Here is a 14808-nt window from a genome sequence, read left to right as displayed (position 1 = left end):
CAGCTGTGGCAATGTCTCTGGTAGAGCCCCCCATAGAATACACCGAAGGGCACCATCTGTGCAAATATAACAGAAGTTGGGGGAAAGCATTAAAATATTTTTATCTATCTATCTATCTATCTATCTATCTATCTATCTATCTATCTATCTATCATTTCTACAGAGAAAGGAAAGCTCTTCTTGCTATCATCTGGAAAAATATTATTCTCCCTTTTATTTCTTTATATCACACAAGGAAAGAGATAATAGTACTCTGTGGCTTACTACATTTTGGAAGCACAGTTTCAAGCAAGAAAGATCTACTGAAAGGCTCAAAAGTAAATTAAAATTTAAAAAGTATTCATGCTATGTCTCATAACTTACCAACAAACCTTCCAGGACTGTTCACATATTAAATTGTATATAGTACCTTTTTTCCTGGGAAGGGGAATAGATATAGTCCATAACCAGACAGAAAACTTTACTGTGAACACAGGATGCATATTTATGAAGTCCAGAACATTTTACAAAACATGTCATTATAGTCTCCCATTCAATCATGAATCTATCCATGGTTATAATTGAGTCCAATTTGGCCCTGAGCCTCCTGGTAGCCAAAGCAAAACAAAGCACGAAATCAGCTACAAAATACTCATTATGATAAAGAAGGATGCATACCATTTTGAAAGGACAACAATAAAATATTTTGTTTAAATAGCATGAGGCTGTGGGGAGCAGAGAATGATCGGGTAACAGTAACTAACTCCTCCGTAGCAGAGGCTTTGACATTTCATGTGACTTGGTCTTCACTGAAAGTCAAGGGCATCATGTTAAAGTACAATTCAGTGAAGGACTAGAGCAAAACAGACCTTGAGAGGTGCAGCTGGAACCAAAGATAAAAGCAGATCTAGAATGCACTGTCTGATGTGAGGCCATGAACCACATAAAACTGGAAATGTTAGTCATCCAAATTGAGGTAGATTGTGGGCATAAAATGCTCACCAGATTTTAAAGTTTTTGTGCCATAACAATGAAAATAAGGGGAGAATATCTCAATATGTTTTATATTAATTATGTGTTGAAATGATAATATTTTGGATGTTGGGCTAAATAAAATATATTACTAAAATGAATTCCACTTGATTCTTTATTTCACATTTTTAAATGTGGCTCTTAAAAATTTTTAAATTACATATGTGGCTCACAGTTGTGTCTTGCATTATATTACCAGTGGATAATGCCAGCTCTGGAGGAGTGAACACTTGCCACTTCACATTGGACTTGCTGCTTTCTCTCCTTGCCCATCATTTTCTCCGTCTAAGAACTGAAGGACCCTGATACCCATCTCCAAGAGTTAAGTAGGCTGGCTTGTGGAAATTGCAAAATACGATGACTGACACAGCATATGGCCCAGCAGTCTTACTTTGCTACTTCTCTGCCCTGAAGCCTACCTTTGGGGCTGAAAGTAGGAAAATATTCTGACTCCTGCAACAGTCCTGCCATGAGATTTCCCTGTGACCCTCCACTCCCTGAGGTCTGTGGCTGTTTCTCTGCCTTGAGGAAGTGCAGTACTATGTGATTTCAGTGTCTCAAGACAGATAACTCTGGCCCCTTGGAATAACCAGCAGGATGACGGGGGCTGGGAGGGAGGCTGTTTATAGAAGACAGGGGTCAAACACTGCTCAAGGACTTTGTTTAAAATTCTTTTTTAACCACATAGCTCTATGTTTGGGTTTGCTTCTCTCATTAAATAAATATCTGGAGAGTCTTCATGGATCACCCCAGATACGTATGGCCAAGGTTTTTAAGATAATGAGTCACACTCTTGAGTTACGCACAGTGGATTCCCAAGTTGGGGCATTTAAGGATCGTCAAGAGGGGTCAGTGAGGGATGGGATGAAGTTCTTCCCAACAAGGCCAAGAGAAGGAGACCCTTTTAGAGTTATGTGCAAGATCTCTGCTCACCAGCAAATTGCATAAATTTCTTATGGACTCAGGTCAGGTCAGCGAGAAGGCAGAGAGAAGAGAACGACCAAGACCTTACGATATGAAAGAACAGAATTTAAGGGAACAAGAACATCTTGTTAACTTGAAGTTTGCCCAAGACTCAACTTCGTGTTTGAATGAACATGTGCCAATTATTTCAGATTAGCACAAAAACAATACATTTGTGTTTTGTTTTAACGAAATATTTTGAAAAGCTGAGGACATATTTGGAGTTCTAAATTTGGTATTTGTAGTTCTAAATTTGACCCTTGGCAAATTTAAGTCACTTTCAACTCAAACTTTCCTTAAGGGAGAATCAGAGATAGAGGAAACAGTAAATTAAAAAAATATATATTTGGGGTAAAAGAACTTTTTAAGTTAATAAACTTTATTTTTTGAGTAGTTACAAGTTTACATAGAAGTTGAGCAGAAAGTACAGAGATTTCCCATATACTCCCTCCCTTCCACACACATACGGTTAACCCTGTTTTTAACATCTTTGCATTAGTGAGATCGATATGTTTGTTACAATTGATGTACTAATATTGATACATTATTATTAATGTCCATAGATTACAGTAGACTTCACTTTATTGTGCAGTTCAGTGGGTTTTGATAAGGCATGATGTCATGTATCTACCATTACAATAGCAAGCAGAATAGTTTCACTGCCCTAAAAATCCTCTGTGCTCTAACCATCCCTCCCTCCCATCAGCCTCTGGCAACCACTGATCTTTTTACTGTCTCTACAGTTTTGCTTTTCCAGAATGTCATATATTGGAATCAGTCAGGATGTAGCTTTTTAGACAGGTTTAACAATACACATTTAAGGTTTCTCCATGAGGATTTCTAAAAATCAGGAAAATAATACCTTTCTGTAGAGATGGGGAGAGTAAGAACAAATAAAAGGCAAATTTTAGACTGAGCTATTGTCTCTGGGTCCTGGTATCTGAGAAACGGAAAGGACAAACTCACCCTAGAGGAGAAGAGCCTAGGATGAGAGGAATGACACTGTGTGAGGTGGAAGGGCAGGCACAATCACACAGGCACCTTGGGAGGATGGGCCTGGTGGCAGGGCAGGGGGAACCTCGAGTTTATTCACAAAAACTGACTTGATAGCTGAATCATAAAATAAAGTGAAGTTTTGCTCATTTTCTCTACAGAAGACAATATAACCCAGTTTTCCAAAAGGAGTGCAGGTAAGATTTCTCCTGGAAACAGGAATATAATATAATACCATTTAGATCTACTACTCTATTGTGTTGTTGTTATCTTAGTTTATTCAATTCCTAATTCTTGACTCAAGAGTATAACTTGTCCCTTCAATGGGTCAAACTTGTTATTTTTTTTTCTAGATAGTTTTTTTCTCCATTCCCATCTTTTTTTTTTTCTAGAACCACATATTCCAGTTCATTTCATTAGGGGATCCTTACTGCAATACAGGGGGGTTGTGTTTAAAAAAACACCCCAAAAAAGCACCATCCTGGAGAAAGAGTCACACTCTATGTGGTATTTGACTACACGCTCTGATGACATATGTTCATATCTTCTCTGTAAAACACACTCAGGGAACCATGGAGAAGAGGGGCAAAGCATTTTTCAAGCTTGAACCCTTTGGAGTGGTGTCAGAGTTGGAGGAAAAGGCCAGCCATCCTGCTAAATGCACCAGTGAAAGAAAACATTCTGGCAATGTGAAATGGAAAAAATAGAACCTACCAGAATGACTCTCAGGAACAGTACTATAAATGCTCAGAGGGAAATTGAAGTCACTTAGGGACAAGGAGGTGAGACCCTCCTTCCTCCAAAGGTTAGGCTTAACTAACCCTGGATATTGGATAACTAAAGGAGATGAGTCCATTTGACTCAGGTCTTTTGTTTCATGAATGGAGAATGCAAATTTGGGGCCAGAGTGGAATTACCAAGGACAATAGAAAACGGACTGAATGTCCCACCCAAGGGTCTTTCTCCTTTTCTTTTTTCCTATGTCACTCAGCTTCCTCTACAAATTAACTCTGAACAAGCATTTGAAGGAGTGTTCAGAGTATCAGATTATTTATTTTCCTGGCATTCTCTAATGTTTCTCTGGCCCCTGGTAAAGTCAAGTGTCCACATCAAGGTGCATCTCTTTGAAAGGCAATGCTGCCCAGTGTGGGTGGCAGCAGACTGAAATCAACAGGTTTGCTTATTCTAGTTCCTCTGTTTGGAATTTTTCTCTTTCTTCCCTCTATAGCTGTCTATCTAAACTCTTTCTGTAAGGTCCAGCCCAAACGCATCTCCTTCAGTGAGCCTTACCTGGGATTAATTTATTCTTCCTCTGTAGATTCGTAATTACTTAGAGGTAGAAACAAGGAAAGTATCACGAGACTCTATAACAAGGTACAATGTGATGCTTCTCACTAGAATGTAAGTTCTGGACAACAGCCATGTCTTCTTTCCTATCTTTGTGTAGGACTCATATTGGGTATCACAGTTCACACAGAAAAGGTACTAGATAATTTTGTTTGTTTGTTTTGTTTTTACTATCTTTACTGTTAATTCAGGGGCTACCTAAATTGCCATCCATTGTCCAAAATCACCCTTTGAGACCTTTACTGTTAATTCAGGGGCTACCTAAATTGCCATCCATTGTCCAAAATCACCCTTTGAGACCTTTACTGTTAATTCAGGGGCTACCTAAATTGCCATCCATTGTCCAAAATCACCCTCTGAGACCAAAACCAAGGGATGTGACCCACGTCAGTTTCTAAGCAGTCAACGTGTGATGTGAAGAGCTCCAGGGAGCCTGGCCCTAAGAGGATATTTACCATTCAACCATGGAGTCAATGTCTGGCTATTATCCATCTGTCTTCTCCTAGTAACATCACTCTGGGTTTCTTCTGGGAAACACCCCTCCCTAGTCTTCATTCAAGTGGTTTGGATGGGGCTAAATCTACGCCCTAGTTGTAGAGGTAGATGTGTGGTGCAGACCTACTTTGCATTTCACCTCCTTTGACAGAGTGTTTGCTTCCCAGGTGGCCACAGGACCCAAGCTGGATCAATGAGATACAACCCTAGGATTTTTGCTGGAACTCTTGGGAAAGAGAAGCTCTTCTTCAATGGTCCCTAAGCCTTGAAATGTATCTGTAGGGATACCATTCTGTCGTCTCATGCCCAGAGCCTGCCAGAGAGTAATCTCAACACAGGAAGGAGAGAGCTCACATATGGTAACAGGTAGAGTTGTCCAATAAAATAGAGAAAGCAGTACAGGGACATGTTTATACTACAAAAAAGTTGTTCATTATTTATATGAAATGTGAATTTAACTGTGTATGCTCTGTTTTTATTTGCTAAATCTGGCAACTTGAGCAGCAGGCAGCCTCCATCTCGGTTACTGCATTTCTGAACCCTTGCATTAATCTACAGTTCTGGGCTTCTCAGTTATGTGACGCACTGGCTACCAGTTTTTTTTTGGTTGTTTGTTTTTGTTTTTTCTTAAGCCAGTTTGACCTGGCTTTCTATTAATTCTGTTAATCTGCAACACAGAAGTTCCTCAGTCATGTAGAAGTTCTGCCGTCTTTCAGAACAATGGGTGTTCTCTTCAAAAGCAAAATATCCTGCAGGCACCAGTGGGTCATGTCACTGGGGCATAGGCCAGAGAGGTAGAGAGCAAGACCAGGAATCTCTGCCAGCTGTTGGGGGCATAAAAGGTACTCCAAGAGATAATATTTTATGCCTGAGGGGAGTGGAAAATAAGCAAGTGACAAGGCCCCCTAGACCAGGATGGAAACACGAGGGCACCACAAGCCGCATGGGCTAGGATCAAAGGAAGCCACCATCACCAGTGTAGGCAGCTCCACGCATGCCCTCGTGTCCCCAAGAGTAGCTTACCTTTAAGTTGGGAGAGCACTCCTATCCTAACTTCTGGGCTATTTACAATGAACAAGAACAGACTCAGATCTACAATACAAACCCTAAGTGATGGAAAAAAGCCAAAATATTCTTGTGATTTGAGGGGGTAGAGGAAAGAAAGGCAGAGGGGGAAGGACAGCAATTCATTTCACAACAGCCTCTGTCACTTGCCATCCCCACCTGGGGAAAGGACAAACTGAGGGCAGTTTGGGTGGGAGAGCAAACAGAAAAGTGTCTCTCTGGCATCTGAAAGCCAGCAATCTGATCCCAGGGCCCCAGAGACAGGGCTGGAGGACAAAGCTTTGCTGGGGTGAGGGAAGGCAATGAACTCTGTGGATTCCAAAGCTTTCTCTGCCCTGCCCTGTTTCTGGGCACCAGCGGGTCATGTCACTGCAAACAAACATGAGGAAGCCTGCCAGGAGAAATGACAAGGGTATTTGCCAGTTGAGAAGGCTTCTACCAGTCAGGCTAGACTGGGCCATCAAAGAGCTCCCTCTTCTTGACTTGGATTTCTAACACATTATCCAGAGCCTTTTTTATTTTTTTTCTTTTTAGATGGAGTGTCACTCTGTCACCCAAACTGTAGTGCAGTGGCACGATCTTGGCTTACTGCAACTTCCACCTCCTGGGCTCAACAATTCCCCCACCTCAGCCTCCCAAGTGGCTGGGATTACAGGTGCATGCCACCATGCCCGGCTAATTTTTATTTTTATTTTTAATTTTTTTTTGTATTTTAGTAGAGAAGGGGTTTCACAATGTTTCCCAGGGTGGCTTCAAACTCCTGAGCTCAGGCAATCTGCCTGCCTCAGCCTCCCAAAGTGCTGTGATTATAGGCATGAGCCACCACACCCGGCTGCCAGAGCCTTAATTAAGCAACTTCCGTGTGCTGGGGTGCTGGGCTTGGTGGTCATTTACATTCACTACACAGTTATTTTTCTGGTTTTCTAGCAAAATCTTTTGAAAATATAAGTCAAAGCTAGTATTATCTCTATTTGGGGAAACAAGAAACTGAGGTGTGGACCTCCTTAGATCACACAGGACATGAATGCAGAGGAAGAAAGCCTTACAGACATTATTAGTCTCTGAATCTGTCATCATTCATCTTTCCAGAAATCGGCATGGTGGCTTGCAGGTCAACACTGGCAAATCCTCTTTGTAGCAAGTCCCTACAACTAACTACAATGGAATCAAGTTTTTATTATTGCTTTCAAAAACTCAGTGTTGTATTGGTGGAGACAATACCAACCCCACAGTCATGGCAACTGAAGGCTCTTATTGAAAGGGTGCTTCAGTCAAGCTTGAAGAGAAGTTCAATGTTACCACTTATTACTGACCTTTGGCATTCTTTGTTTAAAAGCTATTATTTCAGTCTTTTATATATATATATATACACACACACACACACAGATACATGTATACATTTGCTATTATTACACATATTTTATATTGCAATTGCTATTATTACACGTATTTTATGTTGTTTTTTTCATATTCAAATTCACATAAGATTTTTAAAGCCCTGAAGGCAAAACAAGCTGTTACCTTTCTATTTTGATCAAAACTCATAGCTACAAATTAGATTGCATGTTCACTGTAATCATCTTCACCATCCTCATAATCAATACAAAAAGCCTCTTGCCATTCAACGAACATTATGGAATTTGTACTATGTGTTGAATGCCAGGTATAAAATAGTAGATAAAACATAGTCTTTAGCTTACATATTAGTGATGAACTCAGACACCTAAATGGAATATTTAATTAAAATATAATAAAGGAAATGATGGAGACAGGCAAAGCTTACTATAGATACTAGAGTGGTTGGAGAGAGCTGAAAAGATCCCAAGCTGGGGATTTCCAGGAACACTTCTCAGAAGCAGTGGCAAGTCTTTTTAATTTTTAATTTTATTTTATTGTGTTAAGAAAATTTAACATGAGAATCTAACTGCTTAACACATTTCTAAGTGTGCAATACAGTATTCTTGACAACCATGTTGTACAGCAGATCTCTCGAACTTACTCATCATGCTTAACTGAAACTTTATGCCAGCTGACTAGTAATTCCCCACCTCTCCCGTCCTCAGGCCCTGGTAACCACTCCTCCATTCTTTTATCCTAGGAATTTGACGATTTTAGATACTTCATGTGTATTAGTCTGTTTTCACACTGCTGATAAAGATATACCCAAGACAGGGCAATTTACAAAAGAAAGAGGTTTATCAGACTTACAGTTCCATATGGCTGGGGATGCCTCACAATCATGATAGAAGGTGAAAGGCATGTCTCCCATGGCAGTGGCAAGAGAGAGAACTTGTGCAGGGAAGCTCTGCCTTATAGAACCACCAGATCTCATAAGACCTATCCACTATCACAAGAATAGCACAGGTAAGACCTGCATCCATGATTCAATTACTTCCTCCTGGGTCCCTCCCATAACACATGGGAATTCAAGATGAGATTTGGGTGGGACACAGTCACACCATATTATTCCTCCCCGGCCCCTCCCAAATCTTATTTCCTCACATTTCAAAACCAATCATGTCTTCCCAACAGTCCCCCAAGGTCTTAATTCATTTCAGCATTAACTCAAAAGTCCACAGTCCAACATCTCACCTGAGACAAGGCAAGTCCCTTCTGACTATGAACCTGTAAAATCAAAAGCAAGTTAATGACTTCCTAGATACAATGGGGGTACAGGTATTGGGTAAATACAACCATTCCAAATGGGAGAATTTGACCAAAACAAAGGGACTACAGGCCCCATGCAAGTCCAAAGTCCCTCCTTTGACTCCATGTCTCACATCCAGGTCAGGCTGATGCAAGAGGTGGGTTCCTATAGTCTAGGGGAGCTTTATGCCTGTGGCTTTGCAGGATTTAGCCCCATTCCTGGCTGCTTTCACAGGCTGGTGTTGAGTGTCTGTGGCTTTTCCAGGCACATGGTGCAAGCTGTCAGATCTACCATTCTGAGGTCCAGAGGACAGTGGCTCTCTTCCCACAACTCCACTAGGCAGTACCACAGTAGGGACCCAGTGTGGGGGCTCCAACCTCACATTTCCCTTCCATAATGTCCTAGCAGATGTTCTCCATGAGGGCCCCACCCCTGCAGCAAACTTCTGCCTGGGCATCCATGCATTTCTATACATCCTCTGAAATCTAGCCAGAGGTTTTCAAATCCCAATTCTTGACTTCTGTGCACTCTCAGGCTCAATATCACGTGGAAGCTGACAAGGCTTGAGGCTTAAACCCTCTTAAGCCATGGCCTGAGCTCTAGCTTGGCCCTTTCAACCACGGCTAGAGCTGCTGGGATTCAGGCACCAAGTCCCTAGACTGCACACAGCAGGGAGACCTTGGGTGCAGCCCACTAAACCACTTTCTCCTAGGCCTCCAGGCCTGTAATGGGAGGGGCTGCTGTGAAGACCTCTAACATGCCCTGGAGACATTTTCCCTATTGTCTTTGGGAATAACATTTAGCTCCTCATTACTTTGTAAATTTATGCAGCCAGCTTGAGTTTCTCTCCAGAAAATGGGTTTTTCTTTTCTATCACATAGTCAGGCTGCACATTTTCCAAACTTTTATGCTCTGCTTCCCTTATAAAACTGAACGCCTTTAACAGCATCCAAGTTACCTCTTGAATGCTTTGATGCTTAGCAATTTCTTCTACAAGATATCCTACATCATCTCTCTCAAGTTCGAAGTTCCACAGATCTCTAGGGCAGGGGCAAAATGCCACCAGTCTCTTTTCTAAAACATAACAAGAGTCACCTTTGCTCCAGTTCCCAACGAGTTCCTCATCTCCATCTAAGACTACCTCAGCCTGGGCCTTATTGTCCATATCACTATCAGGCTTTTGGTCAAAACCATTCAACAAGTCTCTAGGAAGTTCCAAACTTTCCCACATCTCCTGTCTTCTTCTGAGACCTCCAAACTGTTCCAGCCTCTGCGTGTTACCCAGTTCCAAAGCCACTTCCACATTTTTGGGTATCTTTTCAGTAACACCTCACTCTACTGATACCAATTTACTGTATTAGTCCATTTTCACACTGCTGATAAAGACAAATCTGAGACTGGGCAATCTACAAAAGAAAGAGGTTTATTGGATTTACACTTCCACATGGCTGGGGAGGCCTCACAATCATGGCAGAAGGTGAAAGGCATATCTCACATGGTGGCAGCAAGAGAGAGAACTTGTGCAGGGAAACTCTCCCTTATAGAACCATCAGATCTCATGAGATGTATTCACTATCACAAGAACAGCACAGGAAAGACCTGCCCCCATGATTCAATTACTTCCCACTGGGTCCCTCCCACAACAAATGGAAATTCAAGATGAGATTTTGGTGGGGACACAGTCAAATCATATTACCATATAAGCAGGATCTAACTTTAGCATATGCACACACTGTATATGTGTGATTCTTTGAATTGCCCTGCAAGCCAATTCTAACATCTTGATGGTTCCCTTATTAATTATTGAGCAATATAAAATCTTTGACTTGTGGTCATCTTACAATATCTAGGCATTTTGGTTTTACCTTTAAAAACAGATTAGCTAAAGAGAACACACTGCATGTCAGTGTTCCCAGAGCCTCACCATAAGCACAGCTTTTCCTCAACATTATGAAAAAATGAAACTTTTCCTTAGCAACATTGCATAGTTATTTTCTACATTCCTGTCCTCTTAAAGGGAGCCCCATTTCCTTCCCCTATCATTTCCCCTTTTATTCCCCTCTCTGCCACCCCAGCCAAGTGATCTTCATCCATTCCCTTGCAAAATTAGTTATCTTTTTATGCCACCTCTACCCCAAAATTAATTTTCTATAAAAGCTGATACTCATCATCATTACAGTGTAACTGGGATATAAACATTAATGTGCACCCTTTCCTACAGCATTTCTCTAGCATTTTGCCAGGGAACAAAGGTTTCAGCTAAAGAAAAAAAATTCTAAAGGTTGAGATTTCTGGGAGAAAATCACAAATCATTTTGTAGTAAAGTATAAAGGCTTTTCAGAGACTCTGAAATCAGACTTTGTCACCTTGTGTCCCTCCCCAAAAAATAATATTTTTGAGTGATAACCAGTACCAAATAGACAAAGCAGGCTGTTTACCGGTGGAACAGCTCCAGGTTATGAAAAGTAATGCTGAAGGACAGGTTCCTTTGTTAGAAGAATGTCACTTGAGGTACAATACTCTCCCTTAAACAGTCAAACAACAGACACATAGTAGAATAAACATGTTGAGCACACAAAATGAAGAATAACAATGCATTGAGTGGGAGTGTGCAGCGTGGGAGGGAGGCAGTGTCAACTCTCTGCTGCCACCTGCTCTGGAAGGGAAGACGCTGGGTGTTCAGAAGACAGCCACACTGACTTTCCTACCCTGGCTCATTGTGATCTGCCATCTCCAAACCTTTTAAGTTTTCACACAGGGTACATGGAAAAGAAGACAAGTAGCACTTTCTGAAAACATGAGTATGGGAAGGCTTGATCAAATGAGCAGGCAAGGCCATCCCAGGGGCTTCTCCTGATATTACTTCTCTTCATAATGTAACCTGCCCACTCTCTATGATCCGTAGTTAAATTGCTAAGATAGGTTTTTGGGTTGGAACCAGAAACCATCAGAGTCTAGTGGCCTTAGGGATCAGGATTGCTACCATCTCACCACCCACTCAGTTTAAATGGGGACAACTGATGTCTAGGGACACTTCCAGGGGTCTCAGGCTATAATTAGCTGATGAGTATCCAATCTGAGGTCTTAGATGTAATGAGCTGTAGCCAACAAGGAGAATTCAGGCACCAGCACTTACCAAATATGGCAAGCTCCACCTCTCTCTTTATTTCCTTCATCTTGCTTCTGCCAGCACTCCCAGAGACCTCGTGCAGGGCAGTGAGCCCATGGGAAAGAGCCAAGAATTCCTTCATCTGATGCTGTGCCTCTGCAACCCTGAAGATTTAGGCCAGAGCTTTTCAGAACTCAACAGCCAATCTTTGGAAAGAACCTATGACTCAATGGCAGCCATGCAATTCAGCCTGTACCCCTCCACCCCTCTGCCCTCACACTCCCAACTTCTAAATATGGATAGAGTTAATGTCCCACTTCTGGAACACATGTGATTGTGCAGTCATTCTTAAATCACACCACCTGAAGATGATTTAGTCCATGGAATTCATCAGAGAACAAAGAGCAAACCAACTGCTGGTTGATTGGGGTGGTGTCAGAATCAGAACTAGAACACAGAGTGGAAAATATTAGGGCCAGGAATGCATCAGCTCATTTAATTAATTATCTGAGAATCTTTGGTTCTAGTTTCTCTTCTGCTCTTCTGGTTTATCTCACTACCAAATGAGATAATTTGAAATAACGTATATAAAAGTGGTTTGAAAATAATAATATGGAATGTAATTGAAATAATAATTGAAAAACAATGAAATAAGCATAATATGGAATATCTATTATGCACTGGCCAAGTGTTTTACATAAATTATTATATCTAATCCTTAAAGCTGAAGCTCAGAGAAGTTAAGAAATTTGCCTATAAACACAGAGATCTGTCGGATTCAGAAGTTCCTCTTTTGACAGTGCAGCCATACATCTCCCAAGTTATTTGCTTGGGGTATTTACCCTGATGGCTGTTCTAATGCTCTTCAGCTTTTGCGCTGGCCCCTCTAGCTGTCTTAATGACATTCAAAACAAATCTCTGCAGTGTCCCAAACTTCTTCATATGCCTCCATACTCCAGAACAACTAATTGCCAGCAAGGAATTAGTGACACAATGGCAAGGTGGGTGGCTTTGTATGAGCAAGAACAAACAAGGATCTTGCCTGAAGGACATGTACATTCCACCAACTCCTATGCCAGGAGACTCATTTCCTTTCAAATACCACCCATTTTACAGAACATGTCACTGCCCTGAGTAAGCCCCACCAGCTCTGTGTCTTTATTTTCCAAAGTGGGCTGAAAGAGTGGGTGTTTAATCATTGTTTTTATGAGCTCCTATATGTCAGCACTTTGATAGATGTTTTAAGTAGATCAACTCATTTATTGCACTAGTACAAACATGTGAAATATTATCCCCATTCTACTGGTGTGAAAACTGAGACCAGGAGAGGTCAAATTGGAAATTCTACATCCCTGATCAGAGCCACCAACCAAGATGCAAAAAGCAATGAAGAACCTGCACAGCTAGGAACTGACAACATGTAGGTCTTGGTTAGTGGCCAACTTGTTTGACCAGAGCATCCTTATGGTTATTGAAGGAAGATTGTACATTATTGTGGTTCCCTAAGCAGGTTGTACAACATTTCTCTCCCTCTCTAAAAAGGCTGATGTCACTTCTCTGGGTGATGTTTTGTGGTATGTGATAGGGCTGGATCACATATCTTTTAGACATCTATTATTTCACTACATAAGTCTTAGACTCAGGAATTTTTAGGAGTCATTTAATAAACAACATGCATTGAATCCTTCCATCTTTTTAACACTTTATAACTTCTTTCTTTCTCTGTCTCTCTCTCTTTCTTTCTTCTTTCTTTCTTTTTTTTTTGACAGAGTCTCATTCTGTTGCCCAGACTGGAGTGTAGTGGGGTGATCTCAGTTCACTGCAACCTCTACCTCCTGGATTCAAGTGATTCTCCTGCCTCAGCCTCCTGAGTAGCTGGGACTACAGGCACCTGCCACCACGCCTGGCTAATTTTTATAGTTTTTAGTGGAGAAAGGGTTTCACCATGTTGACCAGGCTGTTCTCGAACTCCTGACCTCAGGTGATCCACCCGCCTCGGCCTCCCAAAGTGCTGAGATTACAGGCATGAGCCACTGCACCCAGCCAACACTTTATAATTGCTAAGCACTTTTATGTGCATTAGTTCATTTGACCCTCACCATTCTTAGAAATTGTTTCTACTTTGAAGAGTTTTGTAAGGATTCAATGGAAAGTGTGAAATGAGAAAATGCACATTTAGCACAATGCCTGAGGCACATAATATATGCCTGCTAAATGTCACCTATTACAAATGCTAATTCTTTGGAAGTGGTAGGCTATGTGGTATATTTCCTATCACACTCCCAAGGATCTTCAGAGGATAGAGAACTGTGGGGTTTTTTTGATGACCACCTCTTTCCCTCAATTTTGCCATCCTGTGTTTGTTTCATTTGCTTGTTTTCTGGTGGTAGGTAAAACTCACGTTGTCATGTATCAGCATTCCCCAGTTAGATTGCATTATAATAAGGTAATAACTCTCTCAAACTCTGGAAACTGGGGAAGATCTAGTGTTTTCATGGCTGGCAGATCTGAGAGGCTGACATCAAGGACTGACTTGTTGCTCATGATGGCCTTTGGAATTCTCAACCAATAGCTTTGTAGAGCTGGGTCAGATCAGGCAGTGGGTTAGTTTGCTGGACTGAGCTCAACACTTGGGAGCCAAGAGACAGGAGTTAAAGTCTTCATTTTAACCACTGAGTCACTAAGACTTGACTCAGGCTCCTAGCCTTCCCTGCATGAGTCTTTGCTCCTCAAAACCGCTGACCTCTGCTTCCCTCATTTGTGCTTCATAAAGCCCCACTACATGAAGTTGAAGGAATGACTTCAGGGGATGTAGACTTCAGGTATTTATTTCTAGTCAGCTTAAATATTTAGTCAGTCACAGAGTAAACAAGATCATGGATTATCCTTGGCAGTTAACCCCAAAAGAAAGTCAAAAAGAAACTGGGAACATGGGCTTAGAAGTCATTCCCTGGTGATACTCTGGCCTGCAGGGACTTCATTAGGCACTGTCTCCATCCTGAGCATGACCCAGCCCAGTGGCCCCAGGCTTCATGGATACATAGCATACAGCAGCAGACCCACCCTCAGCACCCTCCCTCCTTCCTTCCTCCATGGGGTTCCAGGATGAACTCAGCTGCAAAGTGGGTCATTTGAGCCCACAGTGGAGATGATGGCTACCATGGTAGGGTGTTGGGAC

Source organism: Colobus angolensis, unplaced genomic scaffold, assembly GCF_000951035.1.
Source record: "Colobus angolensis palliatus isolate OR3802 unplaced genomic scaffold, Cang.pa_1.0 Scaffold95, whole genome shotgun sequence".
NCBI lineage: Eukaryota > Metazoa > Chordata > Mammalia > Primates > Cercopithecidae > Colobus > Colobus angolensis.
The sequence above is the reverse complement of the archived record's forward strand: the minus strand, read 5'-3'. Positions refer to the sequence as shown.